Raw genomic sequence first — 15562 nt, 5'->3', positions numbered from 1 at the left:
ACGTAAATCCAACCGCAGATGTTTATGTTGATGTAAATCCCTATTGCAGTCACTGACGTTCTTTGAAGAAAATTTGACCAGTTGAAATCTGAACCACGTGCACAACGCCCCGCAGGAAAGCCAATCCTAATTTTTCCTTAAACTTAAATCTCATAGATTATAAATCTGAACCGACGAACTTGAAGTTTATGCAGATCTTCTAAGACAGCCTCTTCTTATCTGGAAAATCACAAACTTCTCAATCCCTGGGAAAGATCCCTCTAAGAACTCAGCACCACCGTGCGCAAGCCCCACGGTGGGTGCCAACTGTCGTGGAATTAACACGTCATATGTCCTTAGTGTCAGGACTTAGTCGCGAGGCCAACACATCTATGTGGTAGCTTGAGAGGGGTTGATCGGGACGAGAGACGCAACACACAAGACAAGAATTTAGACAACTTCGGGCCCCGGGAAACATCATTCGGTAATATCCCTACATGTTGTTTGTGGCTAGGTCTCATTATGCTCATGAGGGAGTTGTCGTAAACCGGCTCTCCTCTAGTTGTGTCTAGCCCTGGAGATTGTTTCTTGTTGCCTGTCCCTCTTGGGCAGCCCTGCCCCTCCTTATATAAGTTGAAGGGGCGGGTTACATGTGGAGTCCTATTAGGATTAGGACTAGTCTACCTTCTAATACAAACCGGATACAAGTCCAGGTCTTAACTCCTTGTAAGGTAAATATTCCTCATGCCTTTCCTGTTAAACCGGCCCGCCATTAACATAAACCGTCCTTCTGGGCCTTGGGCCTTGTCATCCGTTTGTCCCGCCTGCCGGGTTACCAGTGAGTCATAATGTTCAGGTAGGTTGCTTGTAAACCGTCTGGTCAGGGCGGGTCACCAATGAATCGCCTAGTGTAAACTGGGTCTCAAGTAAACCGCCAAGTCCGTCCGGGTCATATATCTGGCCGGTTCATACCGCGGGGTATATCCCCGACACAGTGACTGTTGCATTACCATCCAATGACCGTCGTGCTTCTTCAACCTCTGGTCTTCTTGCTCCAGCCGCCCAAAGCAGCGCCGGTCGTGCCGCCTGCTCCTGCCTCCCGTTGCCGGCTGTGCTGCCCTGGAGGCCTCACCGCCCCCTACTACTCCCACCGCTGGCAGGCCATCCCTCCACTCACCCACACCCCGTGTTATTTTGTGGCGACGATACACTCACACCGCAGTCGAACCAGTGAACCCTCGTACTCCTCTCCGCGAGTGCATCCACTGTCGCGTCTTCCCCGGCTCCACGTTGTCCCCTTCCTAGGCCTCGCCGTCGTCCACCGCCGTGGTGCTCTCAGCGTGGCGTGGTCAACATGGTCAAGGAACGACTTCCATCGAACATGGACTGTACATGGAGAGGCTGACAGCTGGGTCCAGGGCCGTAGCAAGGAAGTGCCTCCTTATTACACGGAAAATAATGATACCTCCACCTGACAGCAGGGTCCCACCGGACGACCCACTATATTTCACAAAAAAAAGTTTCCCCCCTGACGGCTGAGGACCCACCAGCTACATCTTCACATGCAAGGAAGTGCATCCGGGCAAAAAAAGAAAAAAGATTCGCCCCCTGACTGCTGGGACCCACCAGCTACATCTTCACACGCAAGGAAGTGTTTGACAGTCAGGACCCACCTGGTCGAAGCATACGTAGCGTTGTCATTCTGGTCGCGAACATGTACGTACATATATACTGGTTGATGTAGAGGCGCGCATGTGTCATAGTAGAGGCGCGCACGTAGCATGTACATGTACATACAGCAGCCAGTGTGCAAGAAAGAAAATACGGCCATGTACGTACATACGGGCAGGGTGTCGAACACCTACTCGCGCATATATACGTACGACCAGGGCTCGTGTACATGGGTGGGTCAAAACGGAGAAACAGTGTTGTCGTCTTGTTCCTGGGGAGGTAACGGAATGCGGCGTGTTCATGGGGAGGCAACGGAATGCGTCGTGTTCATCGGGAGGCAACGAAACGCATGGGAGCCAGCCGGCTTGGACGGAACAGGCGATGGAAACGAGGCCTGGCGTACCACAAAACGGAGGAAACGACCTTGTGTTCGACCGGCCATGTTCAAAATGGGATCCTGTTCATCAGGAGGGGTCTGGCGTACCACAAAATGGAGGAAACGGACCTCCTACGGTCGAAACGGGGGTCCTGTTGATCGGGAGGGGTGTGGCGTACCGCAAAACGGACGAAACGGACTTGTGTTGGAGCGCTACGGTCGAAACGGGGTCCTGTTCATCGGGAGGGGTGTGGCGTACTGCAAAACGGGACTCCAGGGGATATGGTTCATCTCCACCGTCGACCTCCTCCAGCCTCCACGAGCTACTGTTCATCCACCGTCGACCTCCTCCAGCCTCCACCTGCGACTCTTCATCCATGGGCTCCTAGTCATCCATCCTCCACCGCGCTCTAGCTACTCCACCGGCTACTGTTCAACCACCCCTCTCCACGGGCTCCTATTCAACCATCCCTCCACAGGCTACTATTCATCCACCCCTCCACCGTCTACTATTCATCCAGACCTCCACGGGGTCATCCTGTTCATCCAGCCCTCCACGGGTTCTATTCATCCAGCCCCAACCGACTCGATCGATCGGGGTCCTGTTCATCCAGAGGCAACGCCACGGGGTCCTGTTCATCCACCATCATCACTCACTATTCATCCAAACCCCCCCCCCACAACGCTCACTGTTCATCCAGAGAGGCAGCATCGATCGGCTTCAGTTAGCAGCAGTAGGGAAGGAATCGCTCGAACGGGTTCAGTTAACACCTCACTGTTCCGTCACAAGCTTCTGGGCATCCATCTTGCCCCAGTGCACCTTTGCGCGGGCAAGGGCCCAACGGGCACCTTCAATACAGGCGGAGTGCTTGATGACTTCAACCCATGGACACGCATCCACCAGCCGCCGCACCAGGCCGAAGTAGCTCCCAGGAATGGCCTCCTTCGGCCACAGCCGAACTATGAGCCCCTTCATGGCCTGTTCGGCCGCCTTGTGGAGCTCGACCAGTTGCTTCAGCTGGTCGCTAAGGGGCACCGGATGTTCGGCCTCAGCATACTGAGACCAGAAGACCTTCTCCGTCGAGCTCCCCTCCTTGGCCTGGTAGAATGCGGCAGCATCGGACACGCTGCGAGGAAGATCTGCGAACGCTCCTAGAGAGCTCCGAATTCGGGTAAGCAACAGGTAATTAACAGTCACATGCTTACTTTGCATGAAAAATGCCTTACCCGCTGCTATTTTCTTCAACGTCTCGATTTCTTGGAGGGCCTTGTAGGCTTCGGCCTTAGCGGCTTTGGCACTCTCAAGAGCCATTGCAAGCTCAGACTCTCGAGTCTTCGAGTCACGCTCTAGGCTCTCATGTTTTTTCATGAGATCCTGGAGCTCTTGCTGTACCTCCGCCACCCGCGCCTTCTGCTTCTCTCGCTCGGTGCGCTCCGCGGCCGCATTACGTTCGGCCGCGGCCACCGCCTCCTTCAGGGTAGCCACCTCGGTAGTGGCCCCTACAATACCCACGTTATCCTTGTCATTCTTTTTGCAACCAAAACCCTTTTCTGTAAGGTACAATTTTAATAAGGTATTACTCACCTTCCTTGTCCTCGAGCTGCTTCTTGGCATGGCCGAGCTCGTTCTCGGACCGCTCGAGGCTTTCCTTCAAAGTATTGGCCTCCGCAGCCAGTGCGGTAGAGGTCAGCAGCGCAGCCTGCAATCCCATATTGACATATTTTTATGACTCATGCGTATATCTTTTTAGATCCTCAGTCCCGCTTTACTTTCCGAACACCGAACCGAGCATCAGGGGCTACTGTCTATGCGGTACTATTTTACATATATCAAAATTCTTACCTCAAAGCCTGTTAGAAGGCTGCTGCAGGCTTCGGTCAGCCCACTCTTGGTGAGCTGCACCTTCTGAATCACCGCACTCATAACAGTGCGGTGTTCCTCTTCGTTGGAGGCGCCATTGAGCGCCTCCAGCAAGCTATCCGGCGCCTCCGGTTGGACGGAGGCTGCCGGCGTCACGGTCTTGCCCTTCTTACGAAGGGGCCGCCCGCCGGACTCCGGAGCCACTATCGGGTCATATATCTGGCCGGTTCATACCGCGGGGTATATCCCCGACACAGTGACTGTTGCATTACCATCCAACGACCGTCGTGCTTCTTCAACCTCTGGTCTTCTTGCTCCAGCCGCCCAAAGCAGCGCCGGTCGTGCCGCCTGCTCCTGCCTCCCGTTGCCGGCTGTGCTGCCCTGGAGGCCTCATTGCCCCCTACTACTCCCACCGCTGGCAGGCCATCCCTCCACTCACCCAAACCCCGTGTTATTTTGTGGCGACGACAGACTCACACCGTAGTCGAACCAGTGAACCCTCGTACTCCTCTCCGCGAGTGCATCCACTGCCGCGTCTTCCCCGGCTCCACGTTGTCCCCTTCCTAGGCCTCGCCGTCGTCCACCGCCGTGGTGCTCTCAGCGTGGCGTGGTCAACATGGTCAAGGAACGACTTCCATCGAACATGGACTGTACATGGAGAGGCTGACAGCTGGGTCCAGGGCCGTAGCAAGGAAGTGCCTCCTTATTACACGGAAAATAATGATACCTCCACCTGACAGCAGGGTCCCACCGGACGACCCACTATATTTCACAAAAAAAAGTTTCCCCCCTGACGGCTGAGGACCCACCAGCTACATCTTCACATGCAAGGAAGTGCATCCGGGCAAAAAAAGAAAAACGATTCGCCCCCTGACTGCTGGGACCCACCAGCTACATCTTCACACACAAGGAAGTGTCTGACAGTCAGGACCCACCTGGTCGAAGCATACATAGCATTGTCATTCTGGTCGCGAACATGTACGTACATATATACTGGTTGATGTAGAGGCGCGCATGTGTCGTAGTAGAGGCACGCACGTAGCATGTACATGTACATACAGCAGCCAGTGTGCAAGAAAGAAAATACGGCCATGTACGTACATACGGGCGGGGTGTCGAACACCTACTCGCGCATATATACGTACGGCCAGGGCTTGTGTACATGGGTGGGTCAAAACGGAGAAACAGCATTGTCGTCTTGTTCATGGGGAGGTAACGGAACGCGGCGTGTTCATGGTGAGGCAACGGAATGCGTCGTGTTCATCGGGAGGCAACGAAACGCATGGGAGCCAACCGGCTTGGACGGAACAGGCGATGGAAACGAGGCCTGGCGTACCACAAAACAGAGGAAACGGCCTTGTGTTCGACCGGCCACGTTCAAAACGGGATCCTATTCATCAGGAGGGGTCTGGCGTACCGCAAAATGGAGGAAACGGACCTCCTACAGTCGAAACGGGGGTCCTGTTGATCGGGAGGGGTGTGGCGTACCGCAAAACGGACGAAACGGACTTGTGTTGGAGCGCTACGGTCGAAACGAGGTCCTGTTCATCGGGAGGGGTGTGGCGTACTGCAAAACGGGACTCCACGGGATATGGTTCATCTCCACCGTCGACCTCCTCCAGCCTCCACGAGCTACTGTTCATCCACCGTCGACCTCCTCCAGCCTCCACCTGCGACTGTTCATCCATGGGCTCCTAGTCATCCATCCTCCACCGCGCGCTAGCCACTACTAGGAAAATGGCTATAGATGGGATTGACACTAATGGCGCACCAGAAAGATGGTGCGCCATTAGTATATACTAATGGCGCACCACAATCTGATGCGCCATTAGAGTTTAAACAACTAATGGCGCACCATGCTACGGGTGCGCCATTAGTATCAAATTTTTTTTTAACTAGTGCGCCTGTCCAAACATACTAATGGCGCATCCCGGCAAAGTGCGCCATTAGTAGTTGTAACTACTAATGGCGCACTAGGCAGCAGGTGCGCCATTAGTATAGAATTTTTTTTTTTGAACTAGTGCGCCTATCCAAACATACTAATGGCGCATCCTGCCCAAGTGCGCCATTAGTAGTTGTAACTACTAATGGCGCACCAGGCAGTGGGTGCGCCATTAGTATAGGATTTTTTTTTGAACTAGTGCGCCTATCCAAACATACTAATGGCGCATCCTGCCCAAGTGCGCCATTAGTAGTTGTAAGTACTAATGGCGCACCATGCAAGAGGTGCGCCATTAGTAAGTGGGCAGCAACAAGATATTTGGGCCAGCCTCTCCTACCCACACACTCACTTTCTCCCCACTTCATTCTCTCCACCTCCTCCTTGTCTCGGGTGCCTCCTCTTTTTCACCTCATTTCCACCATAGATTCATTCAAATTAAGTGGTTAAATTACCTTGTTTTAATAGGTAAGTAAGGGGGGAAGCTATATTTAGGTTGTTCTCCTTACAACAATGTGCACATGCACTTTTTACGGCCTAGCTAGATCTATGTATGTTCGTGGTGTTGCATATGTTTGTGGTGTTGCATATGTGTTTGTGTTTGGAGGTGTACCGGTATTTGATATGCGATAGTTGCCAATATTTTGCCGGAATGTTGATTCATTTCCGTTTCGGCGAGAATTTTGGCATTAAGCATTCTTTTTGGTCCTATTTTTAGGGAAGGTCATGCCAAATTTTTGTTTGGTTCTAAAATATCGTTTTGCTCTACCCCGCAGGCGACCATGGTCCGCACGATGACCGAAGGCATCGTGAATAGGTTTTTGAGGTCCGCGAAGGCCGAGATGCTTCAAAAGAACGAGACGGAGATAAGATGTCCGTGTCGAAGATGCAAGCTGAAGAGCCTTATTGCGGACCCGGATTCCGGGCAGGTGCGGGACCACCTGCTGTTGCGTGGTTTCATGGGTGGCTATCGGTGGCAAGGTGATGAAGATGACTACGAAGTCGTCCATGCGGCCCGGGCAAGAAATGAGGAAGGGCAGCAAGACAACCACCGCGGCTCGGGCGGGCGAGAAGACGAAGAATCCCCAGGAGATGATCACGACTGTGATGCTGTACACAGTCATCATGTAGAAGATGCAGGACATGATGATGAGGAAGATGCCGGAGCAGGCGACGGGCATGATCATGAAGATGATGATGCCGGCGGAGCAGACGACGCTGGACCATCGATGGGCTAGGTGCAGGACCCTCATATTCAAGAGCTGCTTCTCAAGCAGACGGATAACGCAAGAGCTGCCGCCCGTGAGAAAGCCAAGATGGATCAACTTGAGTTAGACGCGGTTACTCCATTGTATGAAGGATGCAGGCCCGAGGATACCCGCCTGAAAGTAACGCTCATGGCCCTGGAGATGAAGGTAAAACACAAAATGACCGACGCATGCTTCGACGAGAACATGTCATTCTGGCACGAACGTCTTCCCAAGGGGAACAAGTGCCCGACCAGTTTAGAGGAGGCGAAGAAAATCGTGTGTCCTCTGGATTTACCGCACGTGAAATACCATGTGTGCATGAACAATTGCATCATTTATCGGGACGAGCACGCGGAGTCTACAATATGTCCGGTGTGCGGTGTCACTCGATACAAGAAGAGGAAGAAAGCTCCTCGAAAAGTGGTGTGGTACTTTCCGATCACTCCTCGTCTGCAGCGGTATTTCGCGGATCCAAAGGTAGCAAAGCTCCTACATTGGCACGCGGATAGGGAGGAGAAGAAGCGAGAAGATGACGCAAATGATCCGGAGATAGATAAAAAAGACAAGATGCTGAGTCACCCTAAGGATGCGAGCCAGTGGCAAGCATTGAACTTCGAATACCCAGAATTTGGGAACGATCCAAGGAACATCGTGCTGGGCGCGAGCACCGATGGAGTCAATTCGTTTGGCAGCCAGAGAAGCACACATAGCACCTGGCCTGTGTTTGTGTGGATGTACAACCTTCCCCCCTGGTTGTGCATGAAGAGGAAGTACATTCACATGAGTATGCTAATTGAAGGGCCGAAACAACCAGGGAACGACATCAATCTGTATCTGGGGCTGCTGAAAGAGGAGCTTGACACGCTGTGGAAAACGCCAGCCAATACGTGGGACGCCGCAGAGAAAGAATATTTCCCTATGAGAGCCGCACTGCTCACGACGGTGCACGACTATCTCGGTTACGGATATCTTGCGGGGCAGGTAGTCCACGGATTTTCTGGATGCGTAAGGTGCATGGATGACACAACGTGTCGCCAGCTAGATAGAGATCCCGGGTCTTCGAAAACCGTGTTCATGGGACATCGAAGGTGGCTTCGCGACGATGACCCGTGGAGGAAACGCAAGGATCTGTTCGATGGTGAAACCGAACCCCGAAAACGCCCGTGTACGAGGAGCGGCGAGGAAATAGACAAGCTGTTGAAAAATTGGAAAGACTGCCCACTGCCGGGAAAGAAGCAAAAGGCGCCAGAGCCGGGAAAGAAGCGAAAGGCGCCAGAGCCGGGAAAGAACCGTCCAACAGTGACATCGACACAATGCTACAAATGCAGGATGACAACGCCCGTTCTTTCATGACTCCCACGATAGACGGCGGCTTCATCCACGCTCCGGTCCCTTGAGTCGAGTTGTCTAGTTCTGAAACATCGATTGGCTCATGTTGTAATTAAACTTTAATGAACTTGTAGTATGTCTCTTTGGTTTTGAGAGTCGTTCAACTTAGATGTAATCGATGCTATTAATGTCTTGCTTTTCTCTTCCGATCGTTCTGTTGCATAATTATATATTGCTTATGTATTGTCTGTGAATTGGTACTAACGTTTCGTTTGGCTAGTGCATAGTGATGCCGACGTATGTCGTGTACAAGGGTAAGGTTCCCAGAGTCTACGATGAATGGGAGGAGTGTCGGAGACAGGTTCACCGATTCAGCGGTAACAGTTACAAAGGGTACACCACTATGGCCGAGGCCGAATCTAGATACGCCCGCTATCTAGCGGGAGAGGGGAGGGAGCGTTGGAGGAACCGGATGAAGACGAGTTTCATCGTGATGATGCTCATCGTGATGACCGCAGCTCTCTTCTATGTGATGGTAGTTTAGATGATCGATATCGACTTGTAATGCGAAGACAAACTCGCTACTCGCGGTCTCGAGACATGTAATATAATGTTCTATCTTTGTTCGGTCTTTTTAATTCGGAGACTAATATGATGGATTGTATTCGGAGACTAATATGATGAATTGTATTCAAAGACTAATCTTCTATTGTATTTGATGAATCTATTGTTGATGTGTGCTGTCTATATTTTGTCAAATTATACATTTTGTAACCTGTGCAAAAAACAGAAAATAAAAAAATAAAAAAAAACCTAATATTCATACTAATGGCGCATCACACGACAGTGCGCCATTAGTATGACAGTGCATACTAATGGCGCATCACAGGGTGGTGCGCCATTAGTATGCTGCGGTTACTAATGGTGCATCCAGAGGTGGTGCGCCATTAGTATGCCAAAGCACCTGGGTGTACATGCCAACTGGGAGGCATACTAATGGCGCACCCTCGCATATACTAATGGCGCACCAGGTGGTGCGCCATTAGTATACCAGATACTAATGGCGCACCGTGCGCCATTAGTAAAAATTACTAATGGCGTGCTATCAGTGGCGCACCAGTGATGCGCCATTAATGGCCATATTAGGTGCGCCATTAGTAGTGGTATTTCTAGTAGTGAGCTACTCCACCGGCTACTGTTCAACCACCCCTCTCCACGGGCTCCTATTCAACCATACCTCCACAGGCTACTATTCATCCACCCCTCCACCGTCTACTATTCATCCAGACCTCCACGGGGTCATCCTGTTCATCCAGCCCTCCACGGGTTCTATTCATCCAGCCCCAACCGACTCGATCGATCGGGGTCCTGTTCATCCAGAGGCAATGCCACGGGGTCCTGTTCATCCACCATCATCACTCACTATTCATCCACCCCCCCCCCACAACGCTCACTGTTCATCCAGAGAGGCAGCATCGATCGGCTTCAGTTAGCAGTAGTAGGGAAGGAATCGCTCGATCGGGTTCAGTTAACAGCCATCGATCGATCGCTCGGGTTCAGTAATGCGTAGCCTGCAGTGCAATAGATCAGGTTCAGTTAGAGCCCAACGCCTCGCTCGGGTTCAGTTAGAGCCAATGCCTCGCACACACGCGCGTACGTGTACGAGAGAAACGCGCATCACTCGGCCCCCGACCACCCACCGTAACAGGGAAGTCCCCAAAATTTTCCTCGCCCTCGCTTCTACCATGGTTTTTCTGTCATGGACGGCCCAAAGAATATCTTGCAGCTGCATCTCTGGCCTGCCCAGGACGAAAAGCCCATTTTCTGTCATGATTTTTTGTCATAGAAGTAGGAGCCCACCACATCTATGATGATACCGGGTTTTGTCACAATTATTGTCATAGAAGTGTCATAAGTATGAAAAAAAGTTTCATTCGGCCCAAAATGTCACGGATGTGTCTTTTTTTTGTAGTGATGGCATTCTTGGTGGCAAGGTTGCGAATGCGATTGACATCCACCAAGAGGCTTTGCATCTGACGCTTTAGCCAGAAATGATGCTTATCATGTTTTTGATGCAAGGCCATGAGAAGTTCTCGGTCATTAAGCACACGAGATCGCTTTCGGGGCCTTTGAGCAATGGTGCTTTCTGTGGCTTCAGTACGAGCACGATGAGTATTTCCAGCAAGCGGATAAATAAGAGCAACAGCTTGAATGCCTTCAACATGCTGAGAGAAACTTTGATGATCGGCATTGTGAAGATATATTGCCTCCTTGGCAGGCTCTGGGTATATGGCTTCGACCGACATATCAACCTCTGGCAGGAATATAAGATGGTTGCGTGCGGAGGGCTGATAGTTAACAATGGAGTGAAGCTTGATCAGACGCATAACCCATGGAGCTTAGAATTTCAGTCCAAAGATATCTGAGCCAGATGCAGCAAATTGAGGAATGAAGAAACCTGAGCATTGAAGCTTTTGCCATTGAGAATATAGAAGACCGGTGTCTTCATTGCACCTTCAAGCTTTGCTGAGGAAGAGTGTCCTTTGATGGGCCATAGAGTTTGCCTGATGATGTGATAGATGGTGCGGGGTAGATACTCTAGGTCTTCAACAAAGAATTCCTTGGGATATTCAGCATCTTGTGGCAGTGGCTTCATCATTGAGGGAGTCCTGGACTAGGGGGTGTCCGGATAGCCGAACTATCATCATCGGCCGGACTCCAAGACTATGAAGATACAAGATTGAAGACTTCGTCCTGTGTCCGGATGCGACTTTCCTTGGCGTGGAAGGCAAGCTTGGCGATACGGATATGTAGATCTCCTACCATTGTAACCGACTCTATGTAAACCTATCCCTCTCCGGTGTCTATATAAAACATATGGCTTTAGTCCGTAGGACGAACAACAATCATACCATAGGCTAGCTTCTAGGGTTTAGCCTCCTTGATCTCGTGGTAGATCTACTCTTGTAACACACATCATGAATATTAATCAAGCAGGACGTAGGGTTTTACCTCCATCAAGAGGGCCTGAACCTGGGTAAAACATCGTGTCCCTTGTCTCCTGTTACCATCCGCCTAGACGCACAGTTTGGGACCGCCTACCCGAGATCCGCCGGTTTTGACACCGACATTGGTGCTTTCATTGAGAGTTCCTCTGTGTCGTCACCAATAGGCTCGATGGCTTCTTCGATCATCATCAACGACGCAGTCCAGGGTGAGACCTTCCTCCCCGGACAGATCTTCGTATTCGGCGGCTTTGCACTGCGGGCCAATTCACTTGGCCATCTAAAGCAGATCGAAAGCTACGCCCCTGTCCGTCAGGTCAGGTTTGGAAGTTTGAACTTCACGGCTGACATCCACGGGGACTTGATCTTTGATGGATCCGAGCCACAGCCAAGCGCGCCGCACTGTCACGATGGGCATGAGTTAGCTCTGCAACCGGACAGTACCCTGGAGGCCGCACTCGAGTCCGCTCCGATCTTCAATTCGGAGCCGGCTGCGCAGATCGAGGATGGATGGCTAGACACCGCCTCAGGGGCTGCAACCTCTACGGCGATAGAGCCGAACACTGATCTTGTCCCTCATAAAACTCGTGACTCCGAGGTGCCGGACTCCTTGCCGGACTCCGAACCTCCCACGCCCCCTCCAACCGAATCCGGTTGGGCGCCGATCATGGAGTTCACCGCCGCGGACATCTTTCAGCACTCACCTTTTAGCGACATCTTGAGTTCGCTAAAGTATCTCTCGTTATCAGGAGAGCCCTGACCGGATGGCGGTTAGGACGGTTGGGATGCGGACGACGAAGAAATTCAAAAGCCACCCACCACCCATTTGGTAGCCACTGTCGATGATCTAACCGACATGCTAGACTATGACTCCGAAGACATCAACGGTATGGACGACGATGCCGGAGACGACCAAGAACCAGCGCCTACCGGGCACTGGAAAGCCACCTCATCATATGACATATACATGGTGGATATCCCAAAGGATGGGAACGGCGAAGGAACAGCGGAGGATGACCCCTCCAAGAAACAGCCCAAGCGTCGGTGTCAGCGGCGCCGCTCTAAATCTCGCCACAGCAAGAATGAAGATTTTGGTACCGGAGATAATAACAGCCCAGACAGTGCCAAAGACAACCCACTCCAGCAAGATTCAGCACAGGAGGACGGAGACGCCAGCCCTCATGAGAGAGCGGCAGAAGAAGAGGTAGAGGATTATATGCCTCCCTCCAGAGACGAGGCAAGCCTCGACAACGACGAATTCGTCGTGCCTGAGGATCCCGTCGAACAAGAGCGTTTTAAACGCAGGCTTATGGCCACGGCAAACAACCTCAAGAAAAAGCAGCAACAGCTTAGAGTTGATCGATCTGCTAGCCGACAGATGGACTGAAGTCCTCGCGGCCGAAGAGCATGAGCTCGAACGCCCCTCCAAAAGCTACCCTAAACGCAAGCTGCTCCCCTGATTAGAGGAGGAGGCATATGAACCTACATCACCAGCAGACATTACGGCTGACCGACCACCCCGTGGTCGCGACAGAGAAGCCTCTAGGCCCTTCACTAGAACCGTACCCCGGCATCGCTCTAAAAGCACAAGGCCACAGGGGAACGCTCCGGACTTGCGAGATATATTGGAGGATAAGGCAAGACAATCAAGATTTATCTATGGATCGCGTGGGCGCCCCATGATACGTGACAACAACCGTCGCGTCGGACACAGTAAGTCCGGACGGGCCGAACAAAATAGACAAAGCTCTTTTGAGCTCCGTCATGATATCGCCCAGTATAGAGGCGTCGCACACACACTATGCTTCACAGATGAAGTAATGGATCATCAAATCCCCGAAGGGTTTAAACCCGTGAATATTGAATCTTATGATGGCACAACAGACCCCGCGGTTTGGATCAAAGACTATCTCCTTCACATCCACATGGCCCGTGGTGATGATCTTCACACCATCAAATATCTCCCACTCAAGCTTAAAGGACCAGCCCGGCATTGGCTTAACAGCTTGCCAGCAGAGTCAATCGGGAATTGGGAAGACCTGGAAGCCGCATTCCTCGATAACTTCCAAGGCACGTATGTGCGACCACCAGACGCTGATGACCTAAGCCACATAATTCAGCAGCCAGATGAATCGGCCAGACAATTATGGACGCGGTTCTTAACCAAGAAAAACCAAATCGTCGATTGTCCAGATGCGGAGGCCCTCGCGGCCTTCAAGCATAACATCCGCGACGAGTGGCTTGCCCGGCACCTGGGACAGGAAAAGCCGTAATCCATGGCAGCCCTCACATCACTCATGACCCGCTCCTTCGCGGGTGAGGACAGCTGGCTAGCACGCAGCAATAACCTCAGCAAACATTCTGGCAGTCCGGATATCAAGGACCGTAATGGCAGGTCGCGTCGCAACAAAAACAAACGCCGCATTAACGTTGATAATAGTGAAGATACGGCAGTCAACGCAGGATTCAGAGGCTCTAAACCCGGTCAACAGAAAAAGGCATTCAAAAGAACTACTCCGGGTCCGTCCAATTTTGACCGAATACTCGACCGCTCGTGCCAGACACGGCACCCCTGAAAAGCCAGCTAACCACACCAAAGGGACTATTGGGTATTCAAGCAGGCAGGCAAGTTAATTGCCAAAAACAATGACAAGGGGCTGCATAGCGATGACGAGGAAGAGACCTGGCCGCCGAACAATAGAGGACAGAAGGGTTTCCCCCCACAGGTGCGGACGGTGAACATGATATACGCAACGCACATACCCAAAAGGGAGCGGAAGCGTGCACTCAGGGATGTATACGCGATGGAGCCAGTTGCCCTGAAGTTCAATCCATGGTCCTCCTGCCCGATCACTTTTGACGGAAGGGACCACCCCACCAGCATCCGCCACGGCGGATTCGCCGCATTGGTTTTAGACCCAATCGTCGATGGATTTCACCTCACCAGAGTCCTGATGGACGGCGGCAGCAGCCTGAACCTGCTTTATCAGGATACAGTGCGCAAAATGGGCATATACCCCTCAAGGATTACACCTACTAAGACGACCTTTAAAGGCGTCATACTAGGTGTAGAAGCCAATTGTACAGGCTCAGTTACACTGGAAGTGGTCTTCGGATCCCCGGATAACTTCCGAAGCGAGGAGTTAATCTTCGACATAGTTCCGTTCCGCAGCGGCTATCATGCTCTCCTCGGACGTACCATGTTCGCAAAGTTCAACGCGGTGCCGCACTACGCATACCTCAAGCTCAAGATGACAGGCCCTCGAGGAGTCATCACGGTCATCGGAAACACTGAACGCTCTCTCCGAACGGAGGAACATACAGCGGCTCTCGCGGCAGAAGTACAGTGCAGCCTCTTAAGGAAATTCTTGAAGTCCGGCCGTTAAGCGACCGGACACGGCTAAACGCGCCCGGAGTAACCTACAACAAGACCACCTGGCATGTTCCGAGCACGCGTAGCAGTGCGGCCCCAACCCCAGCCCCTACAAAACATCAAGACAGATCCTTCGCGTACACCATTACGCTCCGAAGATACCATGGGCATGGGGAGAGGGGCACGACCACGATAGGCCCAGAATGCGGGTCAACCACACCAGGGGCTCTCAAGTGTGTCGTTCTTTTTTTTTCTTTTTTATATCTACCCACAGGACTCCATTTATCAGAGGACCTGTCCGGCAGCAGACCTGCCGAACTCACGATACAACAGTCAGGGAAGGAGAAAGGCTACAACCAATATCCAGGTGGTCTCCATTACGAGCATTAAATCTGTTTTATACACCATTCCGCAGCCTACCCCTGGAGGGGGACATGTTTAATACTCCATCCCTTGCTTATTGCACCATTTGTAACGTTCTGCATTCACAGCAGTTTTTCTTGAATAAGTAATGCAGCACCTTTTTGCTTTCAATTGCATTTCTTTGTTATACATGTGTTCATTCATGACATGTTGCATCCGTACATTTTGGTACGGCTAAATACACCAGGGGCTTATGTTTCCCGCATCCTGGTGTGATAAGTCCGAACACTTTCACAAGTGCGGCACCCCGAACTTATAGCATTATATGCATCGGCTCCGAATCATGTCTTGGGTCAATAGTTGGGTTTGCCCGGCTCCCATGTTTTGGTACCTTACGTTCCGTTGTCGGCTAAGGT

Source organism: Triticum dicoccoides, chromosome 2B (assembly GCF_002162155.2).
Source record: "Triticum dicoccoides isolate Atlit2015 ecotype Zavitan chromosome 2B, WEW_v2.0, whole genome shotgun sequence".
Classification (NCBI taxonomy): domain Eukaryota; kingdom Viridiplantae; phylum Streptophyta; class Magnoliopsida; order Poales; family Poaceae; genus Triticum; species Triticum dicoccoides.
The sequence above is the reverse complement of the archived record's forward strand: the minus strand, read 5'-3'. Positions refer to the sequence as shown.